Source organism: Ambystoma mexicanum, chromosome 2q (genome assembly GCF_040938575.1).
Source record: "Ambystoma mexicanum isolate Mex_15411 chromosome 2q, UKY_AmexF1_1, whole genome shotgun sequence".
Classification (NCBI taxonomy): domain Eukaryota; kingdom Metazoa; phylum Chordata; class Amphibia; order Caudata; family Ambystomatidae; genus Ambystoma; species Ambystoma mexicanum.
This window is the reverse complement of record NC_090924.1, coordinates 135,231,838-135,259,297: the sequence shown is the minus strand read 5'-3', so window position 1 is coordinate 135,259,297 and position 27,460 is coordinate 135,231,838.

The following is a 27,460-nucleotide window of genomic DNA, read 5'->3' as shown; positions in this document are numbered from 1 at the left end:
CCCCTTTTCTTCATTTCCAAGGCTTGCCCTTATCTTCCCTCCTTCTCATAACTTTTGCTTCCGAACATTGACAATATCGAAGTACTTTTGGCTACTTTGAATCGGGAACTATCTGACTGTGTGATATTTGGCAACAGGCCCCCAGTGTCACTTGACCCTGCTCCGGCTCTTTGACTTTTGAACTCTTGTCTCTGAGTGTTTCTCGATTCTGTCTGCCTAACCAAAATATTGCCTGTGATCTTTTGCCTCCAACTCCCTCTGGGTATCTCAGGTGCTAAGTGTGTTTTTGCCCCGGTACCATTTCCTGTACAGATACGCGTTTATTTAGTAGACCGAACTGTCAAAAAGTGATCGCAATCGTATTCACGGTAATGTGTTTTGTTCGCAACACCGGTTCATTCCAACACAGGGTACTTACCTTGAGACATACCCTACAAAGTGAATTTGTTAGTTGTAGTATACTTGACATCTGCTTTGTGATTAAGTTTAATAGAAGCGTTGTGTTTATAAAGAATGGTTTAAAAATAAATGTACTTATATTTTTCTACCTGAAACCTTGAGTCAATGTTTGCTTGAGTCACAGTAATTGTGGTCCCTTTGTGCAATCTCTGCTACTGCTCATATACTCTTGAGATAAGCCTGGCTGCTCCGCCACTGCTACCACTCTGACATAGTAATACAGGCTTGTACCTAAGGTAAAACTTGTATTACCACCTATAGTCTTAATTGTGTGTAGTGGTCTCTAAGGGCACTGCACAGAATTCTGCCTAACAGGTAAGCGGAAAGAATAAAGTGGGAAAGGCGCAGGCAACGAGTGAGTCAGATAATTCTATAGTCCTGCTGATCTGCCTCCCAGTACTGCCCCGTGCTGAAGGAAAGCTTGCCATCCCATCCCAGTTTCAGTCCCAGTTCTTGGACCGTGGCGATGAGTGCAATCAGCACCCTGCCATGGAGACGGGAGTCCTTGGAGGGCCAAACCCTGCTAAGCACCTGCTAAACCATGTGAAAACCGTGGAGTTTGGTGCAGCGTTCGAGAGTGCACTGAGAGAGCTAGCAGGTTGGTAGCAGACTCTTGAGTCTTGGCTCTGGGACTCTGGCAGTCTGTTGCGTTGTATGAATCAGTTGTGAGCCTACACACTCAGTTTTGAAGTGTAATAGCAATTCAATAATGCACTCCAACAGCTCCTGGTATCTCCCTGACCACAGCTGGCCTCAAGAGCTTGCTTCAAGAATGTCCCAAGCTCACCTCAAATCTGTGCTGGGTCTGCTGCTATCCTCAGGAGTCTGCTTTGCTGCCTTGTTGCCTTTTTGCCATGGTGCTCAGAGCACTAAGACATTAGGATATTAAAGATATTAAAGTGTTAGAGCATTGGAACACCAAAGAGGAAAGCTGAACGCAGAAGATCATGGATTCTGGATTACCATTGGATGATGGTTATAGCCTTAGATGGAAAAGAAAGAAGCCTGCCATGGCGATTGTGGATCCCCGTGCCTACGACCTCTGCAAGGACATGGATCAGAACTCAAGAGCGAAATGCATGTCAGCTGATAACGGAGAGGAGGGTGTGAGTGAGGTGAGCACCGTCATGGGCAAGGAACTGGACGCACCAAGGCAGGCCTTTAAAACGAGCACTGAATAACAACAGAAATCAATGCCCATGCATGGGTCAGAGACAATAATGAAAGTAACTACAGCTGAAGTCCATAACGTGCTACCAAAAACCCTGAACATTGAGATAGAAGAAACATGGAATAAAGATGACAGACGGCACAATCACAGCGCAGAGATCTTGGAACCAAGCTGCATTGTGCAGCAAGACAAACGTGTGGCAGACATTGACCATGATCACCCGAGATCACCATTACACACCCCAACCGAGAATCAGCACAACCAGTAAAATAATAACAACCATCAAGGAGAGGGAGCAGAGGCACCAGAAGGGGGGACATAAGGAACACAAGGGACCCAACAGAAGGGGCATCCCCTCCATGCATGGCCCCAGACAATACCAGTGAAATGGTCAAATATAAATTAAATGAAACATTGGATAAGATCCATATCCACTGCTTATTTTGAGAAGGTCCCTTCAACTATCCATGGAAACTGCCTCAAGATTCTTGGAGAGATAATGGATGCCGAGGTATTGGAGGGGACAGCGGAGGAAATAGAGTATAGGGACTGTGCTAAAAGGTTTGCACCCCTGAGCCACGATTTAACAGTGTTGCAAAGGATTCTTGACAAAACTACACAAACCACCAGAGGGTGGGCTGGTTTGCATTCTCCACAAACCAGCACCCCAGATCAAATGATGAAAAGAGGTACAATAACAGCCCAAGTAAATGTTCTTGAAACAATACTGGCAACAGACATTCACAGAATCAAAAGAATGCCACACCAAGTTGATTCAGGGAGGGCACATCCAGATCTCTGATGAGTGCCAAACCTGGACTTAAAATTCAGTTTTGAAAAATCTGTGGACCCTCTGGGCGATTTAAAACACTACTGGACCCAAGATCACAGAATCAGGATCAAGTCAAACAAAGAAAGGATCATGACCAATCTAACAGCGAAGAGTCCTCCTTTTCATCGCCCTCCAATTCTTCTGGACTGGAGATAAACCTTCTGAGATTGAAAGGAAGGCCCGTAGAGGGATCTACAAGACCACAGATCTCGGAGAACTTGGAATCATGTCACCCCTCACAATATCACTGGCTCCATTTCTAAAACTATACAAAGTGATAAACGACTCCATGAAAGACCGGACCACATTAATTGCCATGCAACAGGCAAAATGCTATTTCTAGAAGGATTTATTACAACTACTCAAAGCAGAAATGAAATACTTTCCCCAACACCAGTAACTGAGAACAATATTAAAGAAAAGAGCAGAAAAACAACCTACTCCACCAACAAAGAAACAGCCAGGAATAGAAATGGCAGCGCCTGAGCCAATTGGCCTTCAGCCTCAACCAAGAGAAAGAACCAACAGTCCAAACATGTGACCTAGCTCAGAAGTGCATATAGTCCACAACGTATCAGCAGTCCAAAACCCCCTTCTATCAGTTGTTGAAAATCACACATGTACACCATGTGAAAACTTTGGACCATAGAGATCTAATCGTAATACGTTCTTTCACACAAGAAATGCTCAACAATAAAAACACAGGAGATGTGATGCCTCAGGGATGGCAGAAGGTGTGGATGAAGAAAGAATAACCAAAACCTTTCAAATCTTCCATTCAAATAAAAGAAAAAGGCAAGGGAGGAAAGTGTCCTAAGGATGCAAAATAACAAAATCAATTATCAAAGATGAACTCAAATGACACAGTGAAATTTCTGAGAAATGTAATAATCCCAACTTCACCAACTATCGCTGTTAGCCCAACAGTGAAAAAGGCCTGTAAGAGCACTGTAGCAGAGGTGAGAACATCGTGGAAACAGAGATAAATCAGAGCCCAAGAAGGAATCTGTGATCATGGATGATTTGTTGAATATATCAGTTTTACACCATTGACCCAGAGGAAGACCTGAAACGACCACAAAGTGCCGCTCTAATAACATCACAAGTGTTCGTGACTTTGGATCAGAAAAGTTATAGTGCAGAGGAACAATGTAAACTAAACACTAAAACTTCTCAAAACTCAGATGGATCCATTAAACAAGATTAGAGGGAAGAGTCTCACATAACCATATGGCCACTGAGAGCTCAAGCTGTCCAAAAAGTTAATTTGGATGTAAAATCCCTGCATGCCCCCAAATCAATGAAGTTCAAGACTTTGGCCCAGAAGCGCCTGAGAGGCGACAAACAATGGAGAACAACTATTAAAGCATTACAAAACACAGAAACAGGGATTGACAACCAGCAAAGGGAAAATTCTACATCAAACATTAGAGTACTGGAACATTGAGATGTACAATTGCTGATATTCCCACTAAAACCCTGGGAAAAGGCATGCAGGCCCACCACCAAAAACAAAGATGACTAAAGGATTATTAACAGGACCAGTAAGGAATCATCAAAAGGCGAGCAGGATAACTGTGTGCTGCTGAAATCATTGGTCAAACCTAAAGATAGTCAATTATGAATAGAGGAAACATCTTGAAACTGCTCAATTGCATACCAAAATCGAGAGCAATATGTTTGTCAGATATAAAAGTGGTCAAATTTGTCAACAAAATAGCCTTGGACAGGTTGTACCTAAATATAGAATCGGGTATGGTGCAGCAGATATTATTGGAGGCAGCCCCATTCCTCTTACCATTTGGTTTTGAACTAACACTAATACAAAATACATCAAGTGAGCAAGAATGTCAAATGTTACAACACTTAACTGGAGAGGAAAATCAGCCGTTGAAGCACCAAATGACTAAGAAGATTGCTGAGTGATTGATAATAAAATCATTTGACTCAAATTTAGCATAAACCATCCATGGAATGAGGAGATGGCTGCTTCCAGCATAAAAACCTGCATAAAATACCACTAACAATAACCATCAGAAACACATGTGAAGTAATGAGAGCAGACCAAATGGTTCAGCCGATAGAAAAGCAACACCAACTGCTGAAAACCCATGCTCCTGGATGGCGTAAGCTCTGGTAATAAACTCAAACCACCAGCTAGGGTCCCAGATCCTGAGGTCAAAGCCACCTGTTCAAAAGTGGCTATTTTGTTTTTGAGAACTACAACCTGCTATGCCTCCTGGAACCCTGGCTATGCTCAATTCCTTAGCCTAGATGGATTCATAACAGTTTTAAATCCCACAAAAAAGGGACCAAGAATTATTCTAATAATCCTCAGAATTGTTATTTGCAACAAAAATAGGCAGGGGATCGCAATTGTGAATTGGAACACAGAACCCCTTACATGTGAGCACTGGAAATAAAAAATGGGACCCTTACGTATTTCCAGAAGCAAGACCTACTCTACTAATTAACCTTTACTGGAATCCAGCTGCGACAAACGAGGAGGAATTTACGGAAGAAGTGAGGGATTTGTAAATTCAACATACATCCGATTTGAGACTTGGACCATCCGTCATCCTGTGCAGTGACCTGAACAACGTGTTAACCACCAAGACCCGATCCAATGAAAGGAACTTGGGGTTTACAGTTGCTGGCATAAGAGAGGGGTTTGCGGTGGATGCACTTAATTGAGGAAAGGGACCTGCATATATTGAATGGTTATATGCTGAGAGATATTCCTAGTAATCTGACCTGGCAGAGAGGCAACCACTAAGCAAGTTTAGATTACACCTTTGTCACAAGCAATATCCTTCCAACAATTAGCAAATTAGAAGTACTCAAACTGAAAACTAGCCATCACAATCTTCTGAAAGTACAATTAAAAGTCAGGAAAAGTGCCAACAAGCTTAATTATCTATACACGGTCTAAATAAATCAGGGAAACAATTGACTGCAGATGACTAAAGAAATAACCACCAAATATGAGAATCAGATTGCCACACAAGGAGAGCTAACCGCTTTAGAGGCACTCAACTGCATACCAATTTTACAGCGTTTTGCTGAAACAAACAAAGTAGGTGGAAAAAGGTGGTTTGAACACTGCCACTCATACGATGCAACCATTATCTTGGAACAGAAATTATTGAGAAACGATCTAAGACATATGACAAAAAGCCTTCCGACCAAGGACCTGTTAAGAGCAACAAAGCAGAGGAAACAGCGGTATAAAAACTGGCTTAGAATATGTAAAGCCACCATGATGCACCATGATGCAGAAACAATGCTGAAGCTGGTATGCAAATCACAGACAAGAGAAATATGGGGGCTGATCAACAACATGGAAACAACCCAGGCCCTGTCTTTACTAATGGCCATAGAGGAAGAAGTATGGATCAAACACTTTAAATCCCTCTTTTCAGCTAAGAGAGACTGCCAGGACATAGGCCAAGGCCCTCCGGCTACAAACCCACAGAATATTCAATTGGAAAGAGATGATATTGTGGAGCAAATTGGGAGGGCAAGCTCTTCCAGAGGCGCAGGCCCAGATGGACTCACAAATACTGCATTGAAAAAAGGCCCAGATAAGTGGCCCGACTTCCTGCTTCTACTATTCACCCAGATCCTAAAGACCAAGATGGTGCCTCCGTCCTGGAAGCTGTCGATAATAATTCCTATATTCAAGAAAGGCAATAGTGTCGACCCAAAGAGCTATAGACCTGTTGCCCTTCTTGACATAATTGGAAAGATCTTTGTGTCCATAGTACTGCCATCTCTGTCTGAGTGGACTAAGGTGACGGGAAATCCAATATGTTCCAGGCAGGATTTACGAAAGAGTTGGGAGCAAACATCAACCTCCTCCTACTTAATTTTCTAAAGGGCAGGACACTGTTGAAAAAGACAAAAATCTACCAGTGCTTCATAAACCTCACACAGGCATTTGACAGCATCAACCGGAACCTCTTGTGGTCTAAACTAAAGAGATAGGGGTGTCCTGGAGATATTTTAGAGGCCATAAAAGCTCTATACTCTAATACATCATTAAGTGATATAACTGTGGCAGTCTCCTTTTAAACGAGATTCCAACCGACAAATGCCTGAAACAAGGATGTCCATTGGCTCCTACCCTATTTAACCAGTTTATATCAGACCTGGAGAACACTCTGGCAAAATCCAGATACTTCCCCCCAATGTTCAGAGGGAAGCCACTAAATAGGCTTTTGTATGCAGACGACCTGGTCCTTATGGACCAAACACCAATTGGTCTAGAACGGCAAATGAATAAACTAATAGATTATGTCAAAGGGAATGGCTTGGTGATCAACGTCCCTAAATCTAAGGTATTGACCTTGGAACCAACACAGGGAAGAATGGGCAAACCCGACATATGACACTTGGAAGGTGAGTCATTAAAACAAGTGCATGTGTTCCTTTAATTAGGGAACCTAGTCAACTCCAGTAGGGAAGACGCCCTGACCGAAAAAAAGCCCTAAAATGAAATGAAGAACTTATCTTTGCAAGGAAGAAAGTTACATACAATATGTGGCAGCCTCTCATTCCTACCAGTGATTCAATTCTACAAGCTGAAAGTGGTGGCAGCCTTAACCTATGGGGCTGAGACAGCTCAATTCCTCCCTCGTAAGATTTGGGCGATTCTAGAGGGAGCTTTCTGGAAAACACTGCTGGGTCTACCAAAAGCTACTCCAACACAAGTGATTTGATTAGAACTGGGTCTGGTGTCTTTATATGGAACTCTATCCCTCTACCGTAAGTGTAAGGAAGACACCCAAGGCCTGTTATATCATTTGTTAAAAACACCAATAACATCAAATAGAGACAAGATACTGTTGAAGTGGAAAAATTCCTGAAATGTTCTCTTGACAGAAGTAGACTCCACAAAAGACAAACTTAAATGTTTCCTGGATAAAGTGAAGGATAAAGCCTGGAGATCAGACTGGATACATACACATTGCGAAGGCAAGAGTTTCAAACTGTTCTATCACTGTGTTCACGAATCAAGGGCACATGGATCGATGCCGACATACTTGTGGAAATTCCCAAAAGTCACTACAGGGACCAATTTCTTAGGGCAGGGTTGAATCTGTTCCCAACTAAGGAGATACATGCCTTGCGTATGAGACTAGAGGTACTGGACACTGATTGTCAATACTCTAAAGGGCCAAAGAACCCAGAAACTCTACAACATTTATCAATGTCTTGCAGGGAATTAACCAATCTGAGATCTGTTAACATGGGGAAATTCTTCTTGCAGAACAGTACCCTATCATTAGAAGAACGTTGGGTGGTTTTAGTGGGTGGTGACAATGTTCATCTTGTTTTAGATATGAAAATCTTTTTGAAGACGATATTTTAAGACAGTCACTCGGGTACAAGGAACTTAATGAAATTATGTATTATGAAATGTCTAATGAAATAAGGGACTTCACTTATTTTAATAGATTTTTTATATAGCTAAAAGGTTTGTGATAAACCAAGGCTAATAAAAAAAAAAAAGGAAATTAGGACTTGGTAATAGGAGACAGGTCCAGAAACAATTGGGAGAACTAAATATGGTACCCACATACCCCATGGGTTCTTGATATTGAAGCTATAATTTGTGTGGAGGTTCACTAACTAGAGGTTTAGGGCACACGGCTCAACTTTAACAACATGGAAGCCAAGTAAAGGTGCAAGTGTGGGAAACCTGCAAGTCAAATTGGGAGATACAGGAACAGATCTGGGTGGAAGCCATTTTCCCCACTGAGAATAGCATCCCGCTAAGTTGCGGTAACATACTGTGTCTATCTCATGAAATTCCTTCACTGAAGCTGATCCCTTCCTCAGATCTGGATTTGGTGGACGTTTGATGAACGCAGGATGGATGTTGTGGCCTTAACGATTCCCTGTGGTCTGATCAGAAAGATCATCTTTGCTGAGGTGGACAACAATAGATGGATGGGCTTTGACAATGAGCCCTACACATCCCTCCCTCTTATGCATAATTCTTTGAAAGCCTGGTTGGGAATTAAGCAAACGGCAAAAGATTTGCAGATAGAGATGGTGAATTGAATCTAGATTGTCTTTGCAATATACTATGGGAAATATTGGGAGTATGGATATCACTAGACACAAACTGCAACTTGTAGAAAAAGGGAAATTATGGAGTAATTTGCTTGGGGGATGGTCTTTGCATAGATGGAACAGCAATACTGTGGGAGATAAGTAGGGGGCGAGATTTGGCATAGATATGATCAATTCTCATTAATTGACTATCTTTTCCTCAAAAACGATCTTTAGGGACTGCAAGTATTTTAAAGGATATCACACTGAGCAAAGTGATCATATTGCGCTAAGCCGGGATAGTTGTACATGTATTTAGAGTTACGATAAGGAAAGTGGTCCCCAATATTGAAGTGACTAACTAGGGTCAAACTATTAAGTGGTTCCCTAGTATTATTTATAAAGTAAATAAGGCAATTGATGAGACATTGGATTCAACTTCCAATGAGTAGCAATGCCGGAATTTCTCCCCACCCTTTTTCCTAATTTTGTGAAATCAATTCTGGATACATATTTTACCTCAAGACCAGTTGGTAGTATGAGACCTTATAGCTTTAATGTCAAGATTCAGGCTAAAAAAAGAGGATGAAGGAAATGATCAGTTGGGCTAAAACGTACAATATTCTGGAGACTGATAAGAAGGAAATAATCAGAATTATGCAGGAGTATAAGAATACAATTAAGGCCCTAAAATGGAGTCTAGAAAAGAAAGATGCAGAGGCCATGCTAACTGCCTTATTAATGAAATCAAACAGGAAATTCTGGGACCTAGTGAATATTAACGATGAGAGACAAAAAATAATTCAGCAAAATCAGATACTGGAGACAGTTTGGATTGTAGTACTCATTGTGACACACTGTACGCACAACCAATAGATACCATTCTACTCTCACCTTAGGCCACTGAGGTTTGGAAATTGCAGTTTGATAGTGAGGACATTTTGAAAATTATAAAAAAATGTAATAGGTCCAGGGTCCCTGGTCCTAGTGGCCTTCGTAACTTGGTTCTTAAACAAAACCCTCTACAATGGGCTAGTATTTTGTATATTTTGTTCTTAAAGATTTTGAAGAAAAGGAGAACCCCACAATATTGGATGTGCTCCATTATTGTCCTGATTTTTAAGAAGGGAATTGTAGATGACCCGGTTAATTGTTGACCCATTGCACTTGTCGATGCAGATGGTAGACTTCTTTCCTCCATTGTACTTACTAATCTTGAGGAGTGGGCAAGAGAAAAAAATATTATAAATCATTATCAAACCAGATTTTGGAAGGTTGTAGGTACTACATAGTGTCGATATATAATCAATGAAATTCAGAATCCTGCTAGAGAATTGTCCACACCTATCTATATAGCCACAATAGAGCTGTCTCTGCTTTTCGAAAGTGAATAGACAGAAGTGATGGCATAAGTTGGAGATGGGGGGACTTCTGCACCATCTTTTGAGTATACTGATTGGTTTGCATACAAATACCAAACTACAAGTCCAATTAAATTCCTAAGGACATATATCATCACTAATTGAGACTATTAGAGGCTTAAAGAAAGACTGTATGCTTGCCCCATGTTATTCAATTTATATATTGCAGAGGCCATGCATGGGGCTGCCCTTACCCCTCCTAGACTAAATGGAGTCAAATTATACAGTTTGACTAATGCAGATGATGTAATCCTGTTAGATGTCATGAAAATTGGGTTGCAAAAACTACTCACTGCTTTCCAGCAGTACACGCAGAAAAAATTAAGACCAAGATAATACAATTTGGTGGATCCAAGGGAAAGACATGTTTTCAGTGGTGGTCACAGGGTAAAAAGATTGAAATCATGAATGAATTGAAATATTTGCATTTCATGATTTTCACTAGGACAATTTGAATGTGTCTGGTGGATCACTTTAAATAGAAGGGTTGTTGTTCACATACTCAGATGAGATTCCTGAATATGAAATATGGAACGTTCTCCATGCATGAAATAGTCACATTTTATGAAGGAAAAGTGATCCTGGTGTTATTATACAGAGTGGAAATTTATCACCAATTATTGGGATTTGACTTCTCAAAAATTGAGGGCCTAATTTGGCAATATGTCCTGGGAATTCCAAACTGTGTACCGGTTAGTGCAATTAATTTTGAGTTAGGACTTTCTTCACTCAACCTTTATGTTTTTTTTTTAAATCTTTATTTTAGTTTACAGTATTTACAATTAAAACATAACAATGAAAAAAAATATATATATATATTTATAATTACAATTACAATTATATGTTGAACACAAAACTCACAAATACATCCCTATACTTATTTACAACTTCCCCACCCCAGGATTCACACCCTACCCTCCCCTTACTGTCCCCCCAGCTCTATCTGAAATGTTGTCAGGCCTAGTACGATAGTCGCTTGTTCTGCTCCTCCCCTCCCTTTCTGCACCTCTCTCTGTCACCTTTTGTTTTTTTCTGGCTCTACCAGAAATGTCATCAGAGCTAGGCCTAGTAAGGTAGTTGCCTGCCTGTTTCCATTTCCTTCCCACTCTCCCCCTCACTTCCTTATCTACGTTTTAGCTCTTGCACTATCTGAAATGTCATCAGGCTGAGTACGATAGTTAATTTCACATCCTTACGGTTCATGGCCTGTAAGAATGTCATTGCATGTTCCCTTGTTCCCTTCCTTGCCCTGAAGCGCTTTGAAACACATTGTCTATAGGCGCTATATAAATGAACTATCATATCATATCATATGTCATTGATCAGTACAGTGTGAGGAATTTACCCCACATTTTTTCAAATAAAGCAAGTTTTTTTATGTTTCCAAAATATCACTCTTTCTATCTCTGCCAAATTATGCATTTCAGCAACCCATAACTCAATAGTAACTGGGTCTGCCGTCTTCCAACCTCTGAGTATTATTTTTTTTTCCCACCATTGCACCTCTAAAGATCATTTTTTTAGATGTAGACATATCCTCCAACCATACCTCACTACCTAGTATTAAGGTTTTAAAATCAAAGTCAATCCTTTCATTTAGAACATTTTCGCAAATTCGGCCATACTCGAACCAGAATCCCCTCACTCTGGCACAATTCCATAACATATGTTCCAATGTACCTGTGTCATGGACGCAAGCCCAGCAATCAGAACTATCAGTCATTCCTCTTTTTTCTAACCTTCCCGGTGTCCAATAGACTCTGTTCATGATTTTAATTTGGCATGACCTCTCAGTCAAACTCAAAGAACTAAGCCTGATGTTTGTGCACATAAGTGACCAATGACCCTCACCAATGTCGCTCCCAATCCTCCGACTCCATTCCTCTCTCAACAAATCATTGCTTTTATATTCTCCCACAATCAAGCCATATACATGACTTACCAATCCACACTCTCTGACTTTTGGTTTTTGCTGCAGCATTTCCACATCAAATCTCATTTCCAAGTCAACCTCACCAATTGCTGTCCTGATTTTTCGTTAATCAGCAATGCAGAAATTTGAGATGTTAAACTTTGATTGTAATTTCTCTGCCATTCATCCATCTTTCTTTTTCAAAAAGGTCCTCTAACCATTGCACACTGGCTAGAAACCACTCAGACCAAACCAAAATCTTACTGTGAGGATGTGAGGCTGGAGCGGGACACACGGACAAGGGAGCCTGCTATGCCGCGGGCGGGCGCGACGCTGGGGGCGGACGCCGAGAGGGTCTCCCTGTTGACGGGAGAGCCTTGTCGGCGTCCCGCGACAGTGCCGGCATTACAGCCGCGGCGCCGCGGGTGCTCACAGCCGCAGCGCCGCGTGTGCCCGCGAGGACCGGGTTCACTGGCGCTGCAGCTGGGAGACCCGCGAACGGAGTGCACTTCGGCGGCCTCCGGCGGCGAGCGGCGGCGAGGCTCGGGAACTAGAGGGCCCGACCCGTGCCGACCGCTCGACGTCGGAGGTGCGCCGGACAGATGGGTAGAAACCCATAAGGGGGAACCAACCAGAACCCCCTCCTTACCTGATGCAGGGCAGACGCCAACCGGCAGCATGGGGCCTCAGTCAGTGCGGGCCTCCGGGAGGCAGTCCTCGAGGGAGACACCATATGGGGTGGGCGGGGCCAATGAAGGGGGAGTGGCTGACAACAGGGAGGGGAAGCCAGAACCAGGCAGCCAGTCTAAAGGAGGAGGTGGGGAGGAGGCAACGCTTTTTATAGAGGGTGGGTGTCTAGAGTCCCCACCAATCGAACAGGGGGGGAGGGAAGTTAGTCCCGATTGGTCCTTTTTCCCTTCAAACACCAGGTATAAAAGGGACTGGCCTAATGGCGTTTTTGTTGCTTTTTGCAGGGAGAAGGAGAGGAGAGTGAGAGCAACTGGTGGGCCTATCCGGGTCCGTGAGAGTAGGAGAAACTTAAAGAGAAGAGGAATTCCTGGTGCCTTTCCCTCACAGTGAAGTAACTGTGGGGTCAACCTGGAGTCCTACTACCGTGGTTAAGACATTGTGCAATAAAGGTCTACAAAGCTCCACTTTGGCTACTGTCCTGATTTCCACAAGTGGCGTAGTCGGCAGGACCGAGAGAACGCGATGGAGAAAATAATACAGACACTATCAGAAGGGCAACAACAGTTACAACAGCTCTTCCAACTGCAGGCCCAGCAGGCGGCCGCTGATCGCCAAGCCTTTCAGCAGGCAATACAATTGCAAGGTACCCTGCAGTCCACTTCTCAGGATAAACACCAAGAGACGATAAAACACCTGACGGATGCTGTCACCGGCACCCGAAACCTGCCCATGGTCCCTTCCGCAGTATTGCAAAAATTCAAGGAAGGCGAAGACCCGGCTTTCTTTTTCACCACCTTCGAAAGAATCGCCCGAAACGCTCAGTGGCCGGTGGACCGCTGGGGCCAGTATGTTGCCCCCCTTTTGTCCGGCATCATGCAAGGAGCCTACCAGGCCGTTAACCCAAACGGAACCACGCCGTACGCTGAAATCAAAAAGGCACTATTGGACCGGTTAGGACTTGATGAAGAGGCCTACAGAATGAGGCTGCGCGACACTAAACTCAAGCCGGGGGAGAACCCCCGACAACTCTTCTACCGGGTTAAAGATCTCACCGAGAAATGGTTACAAGTACCGGGAACAGGCCTCCAAGATGTCTTAGATAAAGTCACCCTCGAGCAGTTCATTGAGGCCCTACCCCCTCCGATGCAAAGATGGGTCCGACAACATCACAGGCCCACCTTATCTGAGGCGGTGGACAAAGCGTCGGCCTACCAAAAGGCAGGGGGAGCGGGTAAACCCCTTGGAGGCAGATCTCCCATTCGCAATCCGATGACACCGTTGGAACCCCTCCCAACCAAGAGCCTGCGAGGAGGGCTTCCCAAATGGAGAGCAACGGAAGGACGCCCTTCTGGATCCGAGGAGAAAAGGAGCGGTCCCGACCCACGATCTATCCAGTTGTCCACGGGATATCGACAACCGCAATGTTATGACTGTGGCGAGTGGGGCCATATAGCCCGGTTTTGTCCCCGGAAGAGAGGCACTGAGCCGATGGAGATCGGATTCATGAGGACCGAGCAACGACCAAGGTGCCAAGGTCTCTACGAGATGGACGTCCGGGTAGACGGGAACCAAGCCAGGGCCCTACTCGACAGTGGAAGTCGACAGACGGCGGTGCTACCAACTGTAAGTGATTCTCCTTACCTCGCCAATGTTAGTATCCCCATTCGATGTATACATGGGGACGTGAGGACATACCCCATGAAATCCATAACAGTAGAAGTGGGCCCTAATATTACAGAGATGAAAGCTGCCGTCCTCCCCTCCTTACCCGCACCAGTGGTGATTGGGACCGATCTACCCCACTTCCACCAGACTATCAAAGCCCTAGAGCAGGGATGGTGGGAAGAAGCACCCTTTGCCAGGGAGCCCATCCCCCCGAACACCCAGGGACGAGAGAGACCCACTATGAAAAGAAGGGAAGCTCGCCTTGCTCAGTGCGCATCCATGTATGCCACCCAACGGATAGCCTGGAACCCAGAGGACCATGAGGATTCCATCCGGGGAGAAACCCTGACGGACCCTACCTTAACGTTGGCCCGGGAAAGAGCCATCACTAATGGGGACCCAGACCTGACCAAGGGAGCCGGTTTTACATCTAGACAGGGCCTACTCTATCGGGTGTTCCAGGAAGAGGGAGGTGCACGGAGGGAACAACTACTCCTGCCCAAAACACACAGGGGCATTGTCCTCCAATTGGCACATAATCACCCTTGTGGCGGCCACATGGCCTCCCTAAAGACACAGCAAAACATTCTAAAACGCTTCTACTGGCCGGGGGTCTATGGGGAGGTGGCGAAATTCTGTAAGGAATGCAAAATTTGCCAGTTAACGAGTGGGGAAAAGCCAGCCAAAGCGCCGCTGCAGCGGATGCCATTGATCACCATACCCTTTCAAAGAATCGGCATAGATCTGGTAGGCCCGCTAGAGCCTGTCAGTCGTGGATATCGATACCTGCTGGTCATTGTGGACTATGCCACCCGGTACCCTGAGGCCTTCCCCCTAAAGGGGACGTCGGCTAACCAGATATGTGACCAGCTCATCCCCTACTTCGCACGTGTGGGCCTACCCACCGAAATCCTCACCGATCAGGGTACAAACTTCATGTCAGCTGTCATGCGACAAGTCTGTGAAAGACTACAGATCAGAAGGCTGCGTACCTCAGTCTACCACCCCCAAACGGATGGGCTAGTGGAGAGGTACAACCAAACAATAAAGAAAATGATGAAGAGGGTAACAGGCCCGGAGGGAAAGGACTGGGATAGAGTCATACCCCTGATCCTAATGGTATTAAGGGACACACCCCAGTCCTCAACAGGATTCTCCCCATTCGAGCTGCTGTTTGGAAGACAGCCAAGAACAATCCTAGATCTGGTTAAAGAGGATTGGGAAAACACTAAGGAAACATCCCTCACCGAGTACGCTGAAGACCTTAAAAACCATCTGTCTACTTTAAGGGGACTAGCGGAATCCCATCTGAGTATAGCCCAAGACCGACAGGAGAAGACATACAACAAGGGCTGTCGCCTAAGAAAGCTAGAACCAGGGGATAAGGTACTGGTGTTACTACCCACCAGTACGAACAAAATGTTGGCTCGGTGGAGAGGTCCCTATGTGGTGAAGGACGTGGTGGGACCAGTGAATTACCGGATACACCAACCTGACCGAAGCCCATCATATAAGGTTTACCACATAAACCTACTAAAGAAATGGACCGAGCCTACACCGGTCAATATTCTGGCCACCCAAGATGCGGGGTTGTTACACGCAACCGGCCAATGGAACGAGGTGCAATGGGGTGAAACCCTCACTGAACACATGAAGAACGAGATACGGGAGACACTCAAACCATACCGCAATACCTTCTCCCATTTACCTGGAAGGACCAACCTAATGGAGCATCATATCGATACCCTAAATGGACAGACAGTCCGGCTGAGACCCTACAGGATCCCGGAGGCCCGAAGGTTGATCATTCAGAAAGAAATCGAAGAGATGATTAGGTTGGACATCATTGAACCCTCAACCAGTGCGTGGTGTTCTCCAATCGTACTCGTACCCAAGCCAGACGGGGCTGTACGATTTTGTATGGACTTTAGGCAACTCAACCTGATATCCCAATACGAAGCCTATCCCATGGCCAGGATGGATGAACTGCTGGAAAGGCTGGGTGCTGCCCGTTACCTCAGTACCTTGGACCTCACCAAGGGATACTGGCAGATCCCACTACGGGAGTCTGACAAAGAAAAAACCGCATTTGCTACACCCCAGGGACTCTTTCAGTATAAAGTGTTACCATTCGGATTACATGGGGCTCCGGCCACCTTTCAGAGGCTGATGGACGTCCTCTTACAGCCCCACGACCGATACGCTGCGGCCTACCTGGACGACATTGTGATATACAGCGCATCATGGAATGACCATTTAACCCACCTACGCAAGGTGGTCGGCACCCTGGCCCAGGCCGGACTCCACATCAACCCAGTGAAATCGGTACTAGGGAACCAGGAAACCAAGTACCTCGGACATATAGTCGGGGGTGGCGTGATTCGACCACAGGTGTCCAAAATCGAGGCTATTCAGGGGATCCCGGTACCAACTAACAGAAAACAAATTAGGGCCTTCTTGGGGTTTATAGGATACTATAGACGCTTCATTCCCGGTTTTTCTTCCCTGGCTGCGCCACTGACCGAGGCGTTGAAAAACGGGGGTTCCCCAGACCTGTCAACCAATCACGCAGCCATACTGGCCGTTGAGGGGCTGAAGCACTGTATATCATCCCACCCGGTGTTGGTATGCCCGGACTTCCGGAAGCAATTTTTTCTACAGACGGATGCCTCTGGCATGGGGTTGGGGGCGGTCCTGACGCAGGAGGTAGACGGGTTCCTGCGACCGATCTGTTTTGTCAGTCGGAAGCTCCTTCCGCATGAGTTGGCGTATTCCACCATCGAAAAGGAATGTCTAGCCATTAAATGGGCGGTGGATTCATTGCAATACTACCTACTGGGGAGGAAGTTCACGTTATATACTGACCATGCTCCGCTACAGTGGTTGGCGAGACACAAGGACACCAACCAACGTGTTCTGCGATGGTTCCTGTCCCTCCAGCCCTTCGACTTCGTTACCTTGCATAGACCTGCCAGCTTTCAGCTGGTAGCGGATTACTTATCCAGAAGTCCGATCCGGCCCGACCGGCCTGGATCCGTGGTGGGGGTATGTGAGGATGTGAGGCTGGAGCGGGACACACGGACAAGGGAGCCTGCTATGCCGCGGGCGGGCGCGACGCTGGGGGTGGACGCCGAGAGGGTCTCCCTGTTGACGGGAGAGCCTTGTCGGCGTCCCGCGACAGTGCCGGCATTACAGCCGCGGCGCCGCGGGTGCTCACAGCCGCAGCGCCGCGTGTGCCCGCGAGGACCGGGTTCACTGGCGCTGCGGCTGGGAGACCCACGAACGGAGTGCACTTCGGCGGCCTCCGGCGGCGAGCGGCGGCGAGGCTCGGGAACTAGAGGGCCCGACCCGTGCCGACCGCTCGACGTCGGAGGTGCGCCGGACAGATGGGTAGAAACCCATAAGGGGGAACCAACCAGAACCCCCTCCTTACCTGATGCAGGGCAGACGCCAACCGGCAGCATGGGGCCTCAGTCAGTGCGGGCCTCCGGGAGGCAGTCCTCGAGGGAGACACCATATGGGGTGGGCGGGGCCAATGAAGGGGGAGTGGCTGACAACAGGGAGGGGAAGCCAGAACCAGGCAGCCAGTCTAAAGGAGGAGGTGGGGAGGAGGCAACGCTTTTTATAGAGGGTGGGTGTCTAGAGTCCCCACCAATCGAACAGGGGGGGAGGGAAGTTAGTCCCAATTGGTCCTTTTTCCCTTCAAACACCAGGTATAAAAGGGACTGGCCTAATGGCGTTTTTGTTGCTTTTTGCAGGGAGAAGGAGAGGAGAGTGAGAGCAACTGGTGGGCCTATCCGGGTCCGTGAGAGTAGGAGAAACTTAAAGAGAAGAGGAATTCCTGGTGCCTTTCCCTCACAGTGAAGTAACTGTGGGGTCAACCTGGAGTCCTACTACCGTGGTTAAGACATTGTGCAATAAAGGTCTACAAAGCTCCACTTTGGCTACTGTCCTGATTTCCACACTTACCCTCCAACTTAATACTCGGACTCAACCAGACAAAGGCACTAGGATCTCTTAATGCATCAAATTCCAAATAGCGATTCAAACTTTTCCAGGAATTTTGCAGACTTTTAGTCAAGGGATATTTTACACCACATTATCTCAGCATAGTTGTTAATAAAGCCCTAGGTAATAGTGGACCATTGTGACTGGTTTCAGCGCATACCCATTCATTAGGATCTGGTTTTATAAACTCAATCAGGGTTTGCGACATAAAGGCCAAATGATTTGCTCTATAATTAGGTACCCCCAAGCCCCCCTTTTCTAAGGGCAGTTGTAGTTTACACATTTTTAGACATGGTGGTTTTTGGTCCCATAAGAAGTTTTGAGTGAGTTTATCCAATTCCACCCAATATTTATTTTCAATGTCTAACGGAATCATGCTTATCACGTAATTTATTCTCGCTGTGGAGACCATTTTCAACGCATTTACCTTACCCCATAGGGATAATGCAGCATGTTCCATCTCTCTATATCCATTTTGTATGTAGTGCAAATCATGTTCATATTTTCTTTAACGAAGTCATTGATACTCAGTAAAATCCACACTCCTGAGTATAGCAAATTTTCTGCAAGGAGCATGTGAGTATAGATGGAGTGAGAGTGTGCCAGTGAAATGCTAGCGTGTGGGAGAGTGTGACAATAGCAAGAGAGTGTGGCAGGATGAGACAGTGCAAGGAGAGAGTGTAGGGGGTGTAACAGGGCAAGAACCGAGAGAGAAGGATAGAAAGAGATGGAGAGAGTGAGGCACGTACCACACACTCTCACACAGGCTGTCAGTCACACATGAAGAGACTCATTCACACATGCAAACACATCTTGAAATGTATTCTAACATGCATACACACACATACAATCTCTTTTTTATTTTACTTAAAACATGCATACACAAAAACACTTTAATTGTACTTACCTTCACTTGCTGCTGTTTCTTCAGGGTCTTCTGAATAGTAGGCCCCTCTCACTACTGTGTGTTTGCACGTGTTGTGGAGTCTCTTTATAAGGGAATTTGGGGATACTTCTATTTTTATGGAAGCAAGCCTGATCTTCCTTAGGAAAACAACCCAAAAGCAAGTGTTAAAAATTATGTAGATTCCCATGGTGTGGAAATTGTTGGGACTGCTGGCAGAAGCAGGGACCCCAGCAGTCCCTGCTGTGTGAATGGCCAGAACCAGGGCCACTTGCCCTGAGGCTCCCCTGCACTGTAGGGGATTTGGGGGTACATGCTACACCAGTGGGCGATCAGACAAATGAAGGATCACTACACTAAGATGAAAGCTAGTCCTTTCAAACAAGACTCCCGAATGGAGGAAATCATTGCACAACAATCATGTATTGGTTTAAATAACCCAGGAACACAAACAATAACATTTCTGATGCAGCAAATTCATACCTTAGCGCTCCAGTTAGCACGTGCACCAGACTCTGCTTCTGAACACCCATGCTTCTTTCATGTATTAGCAATGTTTTTCCACATAGGAAGTGCTAGCACCACCACTCGTACCAAAACCATAAATAAATGAGTTGCTGCTTTATTTTTGTCCATCGTTCATCTCTCTTCTTGACTCTTCTCATGCTCCAGTCTCCTTTACTCGCTCCGGAGTGTTACCGCTTAACTCACTTTAAGGAGGAATTAATACACACAAAATAAATAGCAGTACTTCTCTGGCCACCAGAACATGGCAGAGAAAATAGAAATATGAAGACATTATCATCACTCTGACAGCTAAATCCTTCAAATAAGGCAGCATAATGATATTCTGAAACGTAATGCTTGACAAACTCCAGTTTTTTAAAAGGGAGTGCATTGGGATGCAAGATCCTTGCTTGATTGATTGATTGAATGATTGTTTATGTATTATGTGGTTATAGAGAAGTGTTTCAAAGCGCAACCATGCATGGGAGGGGAAGACATAGGGAAGATAAGGACAAACAATCTTATTAGGCATGGTACTTTCTCTAATTAAGCAGGTGAACAGAAAAGGAAGTGCATGGGGTGGGGGGACAATATGACAAGTATGCCCAGTCTCGTCGGAACATGGGTTAAGTGCACGGAGATACCACTCTCATGGGTTGTAACCCAAGTACAGTAGTGCTGCGGCAAGTGCAAAGCCTGGTGGCAAGTGCAGGAAACTGACGAGTAAAGCTTGGGTCTTATGAGGCTCTGAAAGGTACACCAGGCAGCAAAAGCAGTAGAGGAGAGAGAGTGAGAGAACCGAGAGAGGTGGTGAGGAAAGGAGGGTGAGAGAGAAGGAGGAGGCGAAGAGGAAAGTCTTGAGGAGTTTCCGGAATTTAAGGAGATCTGGCTCAAGATGGAGAGAGGCAGGGAGGCTGTTCCACAGGGAGGCACCTGTAGAGGATAAAGATATTCCCCCAAGTCTCTACTTGGAGAAGTAGCTAATCTGCAAATAGTTGGAGGAAGACGAGTGGAGGGCTCGGGAAGGTGAGTTTTTAGGAAGGGTGCATTGCAGATAGAATGAGCCCAGGCCGCAGAAAGCCTTGTGGAGAATGCAAAGGGTCTTGAACTTAATCCTTGCACCCACGGGGAGCCAGGGAAGGGATTTCAGCACCAGAGAGATGTAGTCCCTGGGCTTGAGGTCAAGGATAAGTCTTGCAATTCTGTTCTGGCTGAGTTGAAAAGGACGAAGGGAAGAAGAGGGCAGGTTGAGAAACAGGCTGTTCCAGTAGTCCAGCCTAGAGACGAACAGGGCTCTGGAGACAGTGAGTCTCTGGGGGAATGTGAGAAAAGGTAGAATACCTCTGAGAAGGTGCAGTTGGCAGTGGGACTTTTTAGAGATGTCCGTGATTTGAGACGGGAAAGAGAGGGTGGAGTCGAAGATGACCCCCAGGTTGTTTGCCTCGTTGGTAGGTGGAGGCGCAGGGGCAAGGGAGGCTGACCAGAGAGAAAGAGGGAAGGTGGGAGCAGGGGTCACGATGAGGACAATCTCTGTATTACTGGCATTGATGCAGAGGTTGTTTGCAGCACACCATGACTGAATTGCAGCCAGACAGTCAGGTATGTGTGAGGAAGAGGCTGAGGGTAGCCTGAAGGAGAGCTGCATGTCATCTGCCTAACAGTGAAAGTTGGAGGTGAAGGTGGCTATCAGATGGGTCATGGGGGCCATGTAGCCTTTGAAAAACCAGGGGAATAGGCTAGATTCCTGGGGAACACCACAAGTAGAGAGAGTGATAGGGCAGAGGAAGGACCCAATTTCCAACTGGGATGGGCTGTTGGAGAGAAAGGAGGTTAGCCACACCAGGGCCTGGTCAGTGATGCCCAGGGTATCACAGAGACGTGCGTTCAGGGTTTTGTGGTTCAATGTATCGAAGGGAGAGTAGATGTCGAGTAGAATGAGGGCAGAGGGAGAGTTAGAATCAAGATTTGAGAGCAGATCTTCACGGGTGTTCAGAAGAGCAGTTTCCGTGCCTCTGGAAGCTCTCAAACCAGACTTGTGGCCGTGGATGCAGCCAACAGATTCAGTGTGGAGGGTAAGCTGGGAAATAACCAACTTCTCCAGGAGTTTGCCTAGGTAAGGAGTGATAGGAGTTGGGTGATAGTTTGTCGGAAAGGAAGTGTCTGCAGAAAGTGTTTTGAGGAGAGGGTGTACAAGGGAGTGCCTAAGAGCAGTGGGGAAAACTCCGGTGGCAAAGGAGAGGTTGCAGAGGTCGGCTAAGGCTAGGGTGAAAGAGTCAATGATGTCCTTGATGGTTTTGGAGGGACATGGGTCCACCTGTTTGAAGGAGGCTTTCATAGACCAGACTTGTCTAGTGACCTCCTCCGGTGTGTGTCATGATCTCTGCTTCCAAAAGGTCAGGGTTTTCCCAACTCCCTTGGAAGCAGATCCATAACCCAGGTTCCGAGTGCCAACCAGTCCCAATTGGGACCTTTTGGACCCAGTCCTGGCGCCAGTGGAACCAGGCTCATAAATATGCCCAGTCCCAGCGCTGGAAGCGCCGGGCTCATAATGCTTGGGTGGACTTACCTGCAGCAGACCATGCTGCTTACTTGCCTGCCAGTTGAGCCTCTGATCCTCTTCTGTTTGGAACTACTTTTCCTGTTGGGTGGGGCTGGAGCCACTCCCTAGATTTAGAACACTGGAACTCTTCTGGAAGGCAGGAACTCTTTTCTTACCAGGAACTCTTTTCTTACCAGGAACTCTTTTCTTACTTAGGCGTGGCTGTGGAAGGAGACACCTAAGCACTACAGGAGGCTATTTAAACCACACCCGGTGGATGAATCTTGCTTTGCGTTATTCTGCACCCTCTGCAGCAGGACGCTCATCGTGTCTTCTGCATCCAGTCCTGGGCCTAAGGAAAAAGGCTTACCATCCTGAATCCAGTCTTCAGCAACACCTATAAAGACAAGAAAGAACAGGTTAGCATTCCGGCATCTGAAACGCAAAGGCTTACCTACTCTTCGTGCGCTCCGGAGGTCTTCATACTGCATTCCGGCATCTGAAAGACAAAAGCATACCAACTCTTCGCACGCTCCGGAGGCCTTCGGCGCTGCATCCGCATCTGAAAGACAAAACAAGGTGCGTTTATAGACATTGGGGAACTTTAATACTCACGTGCCATTACTCCTTTCCACATCTAATCCAGTGGGTATTCCGGCACCCTGCAGCCACTCCGAACTCGTACCTGCAAAATAAAAAGACAGTTAGAGCGCATCGTGAAACAGGCAACAAGCGCTTACTCACGTGCTTCCAGGCGCTTCTATTCATCACACGGGCTCCATCTTCAACTCACTTCAGCCCGTCATCCGCCATCGCCGGAACCCTGCAAAACAAGAGACATCATTACTAAAGACTTTAAAAAGACATTTGAATGACTCGAAACTTACCGTTCGTGCAGTAAACGACGGACAGCAGTCCTCTGAAGTCAAGAGGCCTGTGCTACCTATCCAGTGAAGAAACTGGCTACAGCACCCTGCCCCGAGGCAGATGGAGAGCTTGGCATTCACTTACCTAAGGTGAGAGCGTTAACCTTTGGGGGTCTACAGGAGAGGAGAAGAGGAAAGAGATAGGGACACCCCAATAACCCCAGTTCATTAACCCCATATTTTCTATCTGCAGACATCTTACTCTACACGTCAGGCATAGGGTGCACAGAGGTCCAGCCCAAAGAGCCAACCGGGTGCTACACATCACCTTTGAAGATACGGTAGTCGCCCAGTCAAGACCGGCGCCTCTGCGAGAATCAGGTGAGCGTTACAGTGTGACAGGGAAGAGAGAAGAGAGAAGAAGGGGGGTGGTGGAGGTGGCCAAGGGTGGTGCAAGAGGTGTTGGTGCATGAGGTGGTGAGGAAGAGAGAGAGGGTAGGCTATCCTGTGTTTTTTTGTTGTAGTGTGTGCAGCCAGGGCCAAACAAAGGGCCTGGGTGGGTGCAATGGTGGAGGATTCTGCGGTAGGATTGGCTAGTTCCATGCAAAATTTGAAAAGTTTGGCTGTGTTATTGGATGCCACGAAGATGCAGGCTTGAATTAAGACTCTTTTATGGAGCAGATGCAGAGTCTATACTGCCTTTGGAGGAGGCGGCAGGCCAGTTTGTTAGAGGGTGTGCCAGAGGAATCCCATTTTCATTCTGCTGCCATGCACTTGGGTTTAAGGGCAGCCAATTTGCAGTCATACCAAGATTTGCACTTTTCGGTAGGCGTCAGTCATACCCTCATGACAGGGGCAAGCATATCAAGAGTGTTGTAAACGGAGAGGTTAAAGTTTGAGAGGGCTGTGTCAGGGTGGGAGTCAGCCGCTGGAGCGGAAGGAGCAGAGTAGGTGGAGGCAAAAGCAGCTACTGAGATGCTTTAAATGGGTCAGATGACCTTGAAGATGGGAGGTAGTGCAAGTCTCTACTTCCCTTGGAGAAGTATCTCATCTGCAAATAGTTGGAGGAAGACGAGCGGAGGGCTCGGGAAGGTGAGTTTTTAGGAAGGGAGCATTGCAGATAGAATGAGCCCAGGCCGCAGAAAGCCTTATGGAGAATGCAAAGGGTCTTGAACTTAATCCTTGCACCCACGGGGAGCCAGGGAAGGGATTTCACCACAAGAGAGTTGCAGTCCCTGGGCTTGAGGTCAAGCATAAGTCTTGCAGTTCTGCTCTGGCTGAGTTGAAGAGGACGAAGAGCAGAAGAGGGCAGGTTGAGAAACAGACTGTTGCAGTAGTCCAGCCTAGAGAGGAACAGGGCTCTGGAGACAGTGAGTCTCTGGGGGAATGTGAGAAAAGGTAGAATACCTCTGAGAAGGTGCAGTTGGCATTGGGACTTTTTAGAGATGTCCGTGATGTGAGACGAGAAGGAGAGAGTGGAGTCGAAGATGACCCCCAGGTTTTTTGCCTCGTTTGGAGGTGGAGGCGCTGGGGCAAGGGAGGCCGGCCAGAGAGAAAGAGAGAGCAGGGGTCCCGATGAGGACAATCTCTGTCTTACTGGCATTGATGCAGAGGTTGTTTGCAGCACACCATGACTGAATTGCAGCCAGACAGTCAGGTATGTGTGAGGAAGAGGCTGAGGGTAGCCTGAAGGAGAGCTGCATGTCATCTGCCTAACACTGAACGTTGGAGGTGAAGGTGGCTATCAGATGGGTCATGGGGGCCATGTAGCCTTTGAAAAACCAGGGGAATAGGTTAGATTCCTGGGGAACACCGCAAGTAGAGAGAGTGGGTTTGGGCGATAGTTTGCCAGAAAGGAAGGGTCTGCAGAAGGTTTTTTGAGGAGAGGGTGTACAAGGGAGTGCTTAAGAGCAGTGGGGAAAACTCCAGTGGCAAAGGAGAGGTTGCAGAGGTCGGCCAAGGCTAGGGTGAGAGAGTCAATGTTGTCCTTGATAGTTTTGGAGGGACACGGGTCCACCTGTTTGAAGGAGGCTTTCATAGACCGGACTTGTCTAGTGACCTCCTTGGGTGTGACAGGGAAGAGAGAAGAGAGAAGAAGGGGGGTGGTGGAGGTGGCCAAGGGTGGTGCAAGAGGTGTTGGTGCATGAGGTGGTGAGGAAGAGAGAGAGGGTAGGATATCGTGTGTTTTTTTGTTGTAGTGTGTGCAGCCAGGGCCAAACAAAGGGCCTGGGTGGGTGTTATGGTGGAGGATGCTGCGGTAGGATTGGCTAGTTCCATGGAAACTTTGAAAAGTTTGGCTGTGTTATTGGATGCCACGAAGATGCAGGCTTGAATTAAGACTCTTTTTTGGAGCAGATGCAGAGTCTATACTGCCTTTGGAGGAGGCGGCAGGCCAATTTGTTAGAGGGTGTGCCTGAGGAATCCCATTTCCTTTCTGCTGCCATGCACTTGGGTTTAAGGGCAGCCAATTTGCAGTCCTACCAAGATTTGCACTTTTTGGTAGACTTCAGTCATACCCTCATGACAGGTGCAAGCATATCAAGAGGGTTGTAAAGGGAGAGGTTAAAGTTTGAGAGGGCTGTGTCAGGGTGGGAGTCAGCCGCAGGAGCGGAAGGAGCAGAGTAGGTGGAGGCAAAAGCAGTTACTGAGATGCTTTAAATGGGTCAGATGACCTTGAAGATGGGAGCCAGTGCAGGGCTTACTGATGCAAGCCGAGAAGAGAGCTTCATGTGAGAAGAGAGGAGAGAGTGTTCAGTCCAGGAGAGAGAAGTAGTGAGAGGAATAGATAGAGGAATGTCAGTTGAGATAAGATCATCCAAGGTGTGGCCAGCACTGTGCGTTGGGCCAGTGGGTAAGATGGAAAGAAAGAGAAGGTCTTGAGGAATCAGGTGAGTTGTGATGGATGTTGAGATCACCCAGTAGGAGGAGTTGAGTAGAGGAGGAAAAGTGAGAGGAAGCCAGGTCAGCCCATTCCGCAAGGAAGACAGAGGGCTGACCAGGTGGCCTATAGAAGGTGGCCAGCAAGAGTGAAGAGCTAGGAGAGAGGGAGAGCCGGCAGACCAGGCACTCAAAGGATGAGTAGGCCTGAGTGGGAATGACAGACTCAGGGATCCACTCAGGGAACATCAATGCACCTCCCCCACCCGGTCTGTTTGGTCGAGGAAGAGAGAGTATCTTGTAGCCTTCTGGGTGCAGGGTGTCAAACCTCATGAAATAGCTATCCTTGAACCAGGTTTCAGTAAAGGGCAAGATCCAGACATTCAAGGAGGTTGCAGATGTCAGAGGAGTGTTTGGCAGCTGAACGAGTGTTAAGTTTGGCAATGTGGCGTAGATTGCCATCCGTTAAAGACTTGCAGGTGGAACGGGGGACAGTGGTCCCCCATATGTGACAAGAGTGCCTGAGGGCCAGAGGTATAAGGGGAAAGAGGAGCCAAGGCCGGCAAGGGAGCTGGGACCGTAATGGTTGAGAAGGGAGCCAGTTTGGGAGGTGCCAGAGGGGTCAAGGGAGCCCCAGATACAGTGTTAGTGGGTGGCGGATCACCCAAGCGGAGGAGGCTGAGGGTGTTGTCAATGTGTGTGATGGCAGCAAGGAGGCCGTGGTGAGGGTAGAAGGGTGGTTAGGAGGCTGCAAAGGAGCCAGGGCTGCCAAACGAGCTGGTACAGAGGGAGGGAGGTTGAAAAGGCAGGGGAGGAGCCTATCAAAGAGTAGGAGGTTTGGTTGAGGACCCTGTACCATGATGGTACCATTACGGTAGACATTGATGATGGCTTTCTTGGGTTTCTTCGTGCCAGACTTAGTAAGGGGTGAAGGATAAGAGATGGACAAGCAGTTTCAGAAGATGGGAGGGATAGAGCACGCCAAAGCAAACTGGTAAGAGTGAGGTACACTTAATCAGGCTGAGGTCACACAGGCGCAGGGAGAGCAGTAGGTGGCGGGGGGACAGGGTACAAGACTGGGAGAAAAACACTGGGAGCTGGGGGGCAGTAATATGCACATACATCATTGAACATGCAGAGGAAAAATGGGGTAGCGGGTGTAGGGCTGGGGGAATAACAGCACAGTGGGACAATGGGAACTGAGGGAGGGTGAGGGAGCAGGTGCCAAACTCGACAGAATACAGAGCGAGTGGACTTGTCAACAAATTCTCATGAAAAACAGGTTGTGCACACAGCTAAAATACAAATTTAAACAGCAGCAGGACAATCAAGATATGCACACAGCTAAAATGCAAATTTAGACAGCAGCGGGACAATCAAGATGTGCACACAGCTAAAATAAAAATTCAAACAGCAGAGGGACAATCAGGATGTGCACATAGCTAAAATATGAATTTAAACAGCAGTGTGACAATCAAGATGTGCACACAGCTAAAATATGAATTTAAATAGCAGCGGGACAATCAAGATGTGCACACAGCTAAAATAC